We start from the raw sequence: 7860 nt of genomic DNA on the forward strand, positions 1-7860 counted from the left end.
AGAAGAAAAGTGTTCGAATAATATTCTATAATAAATTGATAATTTTCGCACATACATCAATGTTTAAAACTTCCCACATTGTCATTCAATGATAAAAGCAAGAAAAAGTAAATTCATTTCCTTCAGATTAGCACAAACTTGATATAAATTTCGTAGAATAGTGTTTTCCTCACACAATATACCGATTATATTGTTTCAATTTGACACAGGTCGAAAATTAGCACATGCATGGGTCGAAAAATAAAACAATAATGGGTCGAAAAATAGCACAAAAAGATAAAGTAATTTATCTTCAAAATTACATAAAATACAATGAAATATCATCTGATAGAAGCTATACACGAACAAATAATATGTTGTTTTATTCGGTTGCCAAATTTGAATATTAGTTTATGATTTTTGCCAGATTTTAAGAAGTTTTCCACTTCTATACAGGTTTCATGGGTCGAAATATAGTGCTTTTACCCTATGTATGTTTATTTATTTTATGAACTTTTAAATAGAAATGAAACTTTTATCGAGCTTAAGACCAACGAAGCTGTCTTTTACAATGATTACATTTAAAAATGATGTACTCTAAAGAACAAAAAGATTAAATAAAAAAAATGTTCGGGATCCCTCGGTGGATTTTTTTGGGGAACACGTCAAATGGAAGCTAAAAACCTATGTTTTCGAATGGTGAAAGATTTAGCGATGCCTATTTTTTGTGATAAAACTTTCCCATATAAACGCCGTGTCTTAGCAAATTTGGTCATCTCCACTACACTTGGCCCTGCAGCACCATCCGGAAACCTGAACATGAGCGTGTTCTTCACCAAGCCTTCCATTTTTCTCGCAATGTTCCACTTTATTCCACACAAAGCACTTTAGCTGTGAGACAGCTTTTAAAATATTGTTTGCGATCTAACAAAGCACGTCAATACCGAACGAGAGCTGATTGTCAACTGTTAATTCAATAAAACATGAAACCTTCAATTTGCCAAATGACAGGTAAGTCCGGTAACATTTGAACATGATGATCTACAGTGTTTCATTTATATTTGCTAAAAGACCTTATCCCGCAACAAAGACTGCGTGCCATAGTGGTAGTGTATGTGACTAGTAATCTAATAGTCAGAGGTTCGAGGCATGTCTTGTGATATTTTATTTGTTTGTAAAAATAAGCTAAATTTGGGAAGCATTAGGAGAAATCTTCCTTTTTTTGCAGGTATGCATTGAAAATGTCCAAATGATTTTGCAATCCACCGCAGACGATACGCAGGCTTCGTGCTCTGGCAGAGAAAAATGTGTGTTGAAATTCAAACCAATGTATCTGAAGTGCTGTGAAAACTTCACTCAAACTGGTCCATCTTCTTCTTATTCTTGACATTACGTCCCTACTGGGAGAGAGCTTACTTCGAAGCTTAGTGTTCAATAACCACTTTCACAGTTATAACTGAGAGCCTTGTTTGTCAAAGTTGTCATTTTCGCATTCGTATATCGTGTGGTAGGTACGATGATATCCTATGCCCAGGGAAGTCAAGGAAATTTCCATAACGAAAAGATTCTGGACCGACCGGGAATCGAACCCAGACACCTTCAGCATGGCTTTGCTTTGTAACCGCGGATTTTTACCACTCGGCTAAGGTAGGCCCCTAAAATATGTTGAAGTCCAAATTATATTACTCACCCAAGAAGACAGTAAAACGTTGGAAAGGGAGATTGGATTCAAAATAAAAATTATATTTGCACTAAAGCAGTGTTGACCAGACTCAGTTCCCCGAAATTCGAATTGTGAAGCCAAGAACTGTTATAACTGTGCGTTGTATTCCTGAGATGGAGGGAGAGGTGGTTGGGCTTGAGTGTTGCACATGGGATCCGACAGTTTCGATCTCGGTGGGCCGCAATTCAAGTTTCGATGAAATGATTCGCACTCACTCACTCACTCATTTCATTTCACCGAAACTTGAATTGTGCCTCTCTGGGATCAAAATTGATCGATTTTGTGTGTAGTACTCAAGCTTAACCAGCTGCTTTTCTATCTTAGGAGGATAGAGCATGGTTGTAGTAGTTCGTGGCTTCGTAGTTCGGAAAATGTTATTTTCGGGGAAATGAGCCTGAGCAACACTGCACTAAAGCATGAATCGCGTTTTACTATTTCCAAAAATATTTTATTTTTTGTTTTTGATAATCTTATTTCACACTATGTTTAGCTAGTTTAAGGCCAACATGCTAAGTTGTTTAGCTTACTTTACACGATCTAACTGCAAGGTGTAACTGCACCCTTTGGGGGACATTCACACGGTTTAACGCATGCTCCGGTCACATTATTGCGTACGTAACCTGGCTGACAGAAGCACCCCGGGACGCACATGAGGACGCACGGTATATTTTCTCCCAAATTATCACACGTTTCCGGGCAAGCTGTTCCACATTCCGAATATACTTCGTTTGGGCCTATGTGTTTTGATAGTGATAGTTAACATGGGTGAAAATGAAATCAACTTGTTGTAACTTACCACATGGTGGGCATGAAGCTGCGTAGATCACCCCAACAACCGCAAGCACTAGAATTGCTACACGTTTCATCTTGGATGTGAATTACTGTATGAGATGAAATGCCAACGAGATCTTATTTATATGATCATTGATCTTCGGATGGGTTCAGAATTAATGAACGTGCGCTTTATGGAGTAACGTGATTCAATCTCAATAATGATGGTTAGATTGCAATTACAATCTATAGAAAATTGTATAACAAGAATTGATAGAATGTGCACAAATTTTTGACTAAGACAAGTGAAACGTTTTATGACTATTCCACTATAACATACATTTCTTAAATTGAGATCACATCTTCTAGGTGTGGAGCTCATATTGATGAAAACAAATTAGGGACCGTCCATTAATTACGTAACATATTTGGGTGGGGGGGGGTGTTAGTCTACGATTTTGTGACGAATCATGTATTAGGTATGAGGAAATAGGCTACGATGGGGAAGGGGGGTGTCAAAAATTGGCCAATAAATGTTACGTCATGTGAGGACGCTGCCTAATATGAATTTAACCACTCTTGTGAAAGGATCGAAAAATCAATAATTTTTCTAAATGAACCAGTACGGCAATCCTAGAAAATATAGTTAAATTTATGAACTTCTATCTTACTACTGAGTTACTCAAGTACTCTTAAAAAATCTAAAATATCAGGGTGAGTATAGCCTCAGTAAAGTATTATTTTGTTTTCGTAGGAAATTTCTGAACGAGCAAACAAAGAATCATGGTATATCCTCTTTATCTCGATATCTCCATATATCATTCATTACCAATTCTCTTTCCATATGTCGATATGCCCAATATCAAAGGATACTAGACCAGATATTTGCGTTTCTGAATAAAGTAGGAATACGAAATGTCGTCTGACTGTTTATAATTTCTCCTACTTTCCTGACAATGGAGCGGTTTTCAATCTAGTATTTATTAAGAATATGTTCTTTGTCTCGATCTCTCCTTATCTCGATGGTCCCTTCGATATCGAGGTGTGGAGAGTCAACTGTATAACCTTTGACTTGTCATAGTTGAAAAAGTGTACACACTCAAGAAAAAATACTGTTTCAGCATTTCCCCATACATTCTCGTTTTCCCACAGATCAATCTAAACTCCCTTATTTAGATAAAATCACGTTAATTCATATAGCGCACGCTTAAAAATTCTGCACCCATCCGAAGATCAATGATAAATGATCATATAAATATGATCTCGCTGGCATCTCATCTCATACAGTTAATCACACCCAAGATGAAACGTGTAGCAATTCTAGTTCTTGCAGTTGTTGGAGTGATCTACGCTGCTTCATGCCCACCATGCGGTAAGTTACAACAAGATGATTCCATTTTCACCCATGTTAACTATCACTATCAAAACACATAGGTCCAAACGAAGTATATTCGGAATGTGGAACAGCTTGCCCGGAAACGTGTGATAATTTGGGAGAAAATATACCGTGCGTCCTCATGTGCGTTCCAGGGTGCTTCTGTCAGCCAGGCTACGTACGCAACAATATGACCGGAGCGTGCGTCAAACCGTGCGAATGTCCTCTGAAAGGCGCGGTTACACCTTGCAATCAGATCGTGTGAAGTAAGCTCAATGAATAAAACATTTACTGGCTTTATAGGGCAAAACCGGTTTAAATGCCGTACCTATAAAGCACTTTGATGATATCGAAGTACATGTCCAGAGTTAAACAATAAGTAAACAATTTTAAAATTTGATTCAAGTATGTCATGTAAGTTGGAAAATGTGAGTCCTTTTCTCTCCCTACTAATGCTAAATATCTAGCTATTTCAAGTTTCAATGGAAAGTTTTCAACATTGGTAGATAGAAATAAATAAATTAGCCAACACTTTCCATTATGTATAGAGAAATTATCAATTTTTACTGCAGCTAACCTGCGATAGACTACTTAGTGCTGAATACTTTCCCGTGTAATTTGAAACATATTAGTGAAACATTTTGCTCAAATAAACATGTATTTTTCTACATCCATCTTGTTTTTGACATTATTATAATATCACAAAACATTGCGCGGGAAATTCACATAATAGCTATCGATTTGACGAATTTTCGACGTTATATGGCAAGTTTCAAAATTTAACATTAAACGCAGAGTTTACCATTACAAAATTGGCTGATGGCAATTGAAAACTGTTTGGAGCTACCCTGTCGAGGATTGATTATCAATTGGTGAGCTTGCTTCATACTTCTATAAGAAAAGAGAGGGGAATTTGTTTACATACCTATATTTCTGTTTTTGTAATTACAAAATAACTTTGAATGGTTCGACATGAGAAGTGTCGATGGTGTAATTTATAGACTCATCAGGTACCAGGTATCAAAAGGTCGGCTCCAAAGGCACGTTCCCCGCCAAATGGGAGATTTGTGCCATCGCCACATTTGAGCCTGTTTCATCATCTACCCGATGGGAGAGGAAAGAGAAGGGAAAGATGGGAGGAAATAGTAGTGGGGTCCCTTGAAGAGGGAAGATCGCATGAGCGAATTGAGAGCATGTAGTTCCATACCACAATGGGTTCGAACAGCGCCCTAAAAATGGCACTGCAAAACGCATGAGCGTAAAGAGAGCCTGTAGCTCATAACCACAGCGGCTTAAGAATAACAGAAGGTCCTGAAGATTCTGGTTTCTGAAATCAGTTTCATTTAATAGGTGTTTACCAAGTAATTGGAATCGCCATTACGCGAAAACTTGACAGTTACATATCAGGTGATAAGAAGTTCCATAATCGGAATCACAACTATCACACACAAATGTACTGAATATTTGCCATGTGATAGTTGAGTCGGCAGTAGCCAGTCAAGGTTGTAATCAAGCGACTGCAATTTTGCTTTGACAGATTTGTTAAATACTTAGCCACCTTTGGGATGGCTCAGTAATGTACAGACGTCCACTCGTCCCGCGAAGGGAGTTGTGAGGAACATTTCCTATAAGCAAAGTGACAATCAATTGTGAGATCACTCGAAGCAAGGACAATTGTGTCCCGATTCCCCGGAAGTGGAAACATCCAAATCACTAGGATTTCCAATGGACGGAGAAAATCCATGGAATTTGGTCACAACCAATTCCCAGTTTGTGGAGTATAACAAACGCAAAGTCTGCGAATTTACATTCTTATGGTTATATAGAAATGTAGCGATGATCAGATAATGATTCATCATCTGATACATGCCAATACGTCAACTCGTGACTGATTCTGTTCGAGCAGAGCATTATGTCTAACACTTCTTCTCTAGCAGATACCATGAAGGTTGGGCGATTTCCTACAATAAGTAATCCAAGATTTGAACTACTTAAGCATTACATCAGACTGGAGCTTCTCAAATTGATATCTGAGCTGCTCCAGATGATGTGATGAATATCAGCATCACTGCCCACAATCAGTAGAAGGCCTTTTCATAGGCAGTGAACGACAACTCGTTTGAAATCATCCATTTGGGATGGTTCATCATGTGGTAAATACACCACAAAACGAAAGACGTATTTCCTATTGAGGTCACATACAGAAATATCAATTGTGACAGCACATACATCTCTGGTTGTTAACTCAGAGTGTAGCGATGTCAGCGCTATTTACGAGCACGCATGCACGAGGCATGGCACGCGAGTTTGCCATTTCATGTTTCTGAAAGTAGCAAAAACTGGGTCCACTAGGTTATTTAGAAAAAAGTTCACAAAAGTAAGGTTTTTGAACTAGCGCCACTTGAGCTGTACCATTGAAATGAGTCAACAAAGATTGATCGTTTCTGACATTTTATGCTGGAGATTGATCTAAGCTATCATAGCCGTAGCCACTACCCAAACTAGACAGGATTAAGCTTTTCGCAATCTCAGAACGAAAAAGACCTGCAGCGAACAACACCACCAGATCACTATCTCCTAAAAGTCATAAAACGCGAAAAGCACAGAATACACTGTGTAAAACGCATAATGCGAAACCATAGAGGTGAAAATTTTAACTAAAGTATCAATGTATCAATAATCCCACCCTTTTTTAGTCACCTGTGAGATGGACTTTTACCACCGGAACAGGCAGTCCGTAATGAGTAGTGTGTGATCCTTTGACCGTGACGCTTGCTCCTGCGGGGGCGAGTGAAGCGGTCAGACAGGATCAATCTTGTTACGCGCGCAGTGCAGTGGGGGGGAAGAAAAGTGGCGTGATCCGCGAGATAATTTTGTAGTGTGTGATCCTTTGACCGTGACGCTTGCTCCTGCGGGGGCGAGTGAAGCGGTCATGCACACACACACACACACACACACACACACACACACACACACACACACACACACACACACACACACACACACACACACACACACACACACACACACACACACACACACACACACACACACACACACACACACACACACACACACACACACACACACACACACACACACACACACACACACACACACACACACACGGAACAGGCAGTCCGTAATGTTAATTCTTAGCCAGTTGAAACAACCGCTACCGACACTACGCGGCTATCTAGGCTGATCGGGAAAAGGAAGTTAACAATGATGATTAACTCCTGACGTGACCAAACAGCCGTCAATCTACCCTGTCGAGTATTGATTATCAATTGGTGAGCTTGCTTCATACTTCTATAACAAAATAGAGGGGAATTTGTTTACATACCTATATTTCTGTTTTTGTAATTACAAAATAACTTTGAATGGTTCGACATGAGAAGTGTCGATGGTGAAATCTATAGACTCATAGTAGAGAGTAGTATTTGGTGTTATTTGGGATAATAATCTGTTTAGATACCAACCTAATTTATGAAATAAAATGAAATACAATTACTCAAACTTTGGAATAATTTTTTGCTTATATGCATTCTTTTGATAAGTTATCCTTTTATCCTACAATTTTTTATGCAGAACCGTTTTTGGACAGTCCCGTGGCATTACACATCTGTGGTTTTTATCTCGCACATACCCTGGCAGACAGAAACATCCTTTGGTACAGGCCAACCCACACGCCTGGTAAGAGTCGCCTCGCTTTTCACAAGTTTCCGGACAAAGTGTTCCACACGTGCTGTACACCTCATTGTTGCCGCATCCTGCAAAATCTCGTTGTGATCAGTTAATATGGATAAGTTCACCTAGCGAAAAACAGAAGTACCTTGAAAAAGTTCGTCACTAAGAACAGCTCCAACAATAGTAACGAAAATTACGAATATAAGTTCTTTCATGTTTGACATGCGGGTAAACGCGCCCAATGCATGTAGTAAAACTATGAGTGGAATAAAATCGGCAGGTGTTGATTGCCTAAACATATTATGACAAGCCGATAAAGTGG

General features: G+C 38.9%; 1 long non-coding RNA gene across 1 annotated transcript; it reads right to left on the bottom strand.

Moving 5' to 3' along the window:
* Positions 1-7181: 7181 nt before the first annotated feature.
* Positions 7182-7797, bottom strand: LOC110675987. Its single transcript, XR_002499972.1, has 2 exons — positions 7684-7797; positions 7182-7621 (listed from the first exon to the last, which is right to left on the bottom strand). It is a non-coding gene; the product is annotated as an uncharacterized LOC110675987 (long non-coding RNA).
* Positions 7798-7860: the final 63 nt, after the last annotated feature.

The sequence above is a fragment of the Aedes aegypti genome, chromosome 2 (genome assembly GCF_002204515.2).
Source record: "Aedes aegypti strain LVP_AGWG chromosome 2, AaegL5.0 Primary Assembly, whole genome shotgun sequence".
Taxonomy (NCBI): domain Eukaryota; kingdom Metazoa; phylum Arthropoda; class Insecta; order Diptera; family Culicidae; genus Aedes; species Aedes aegypti.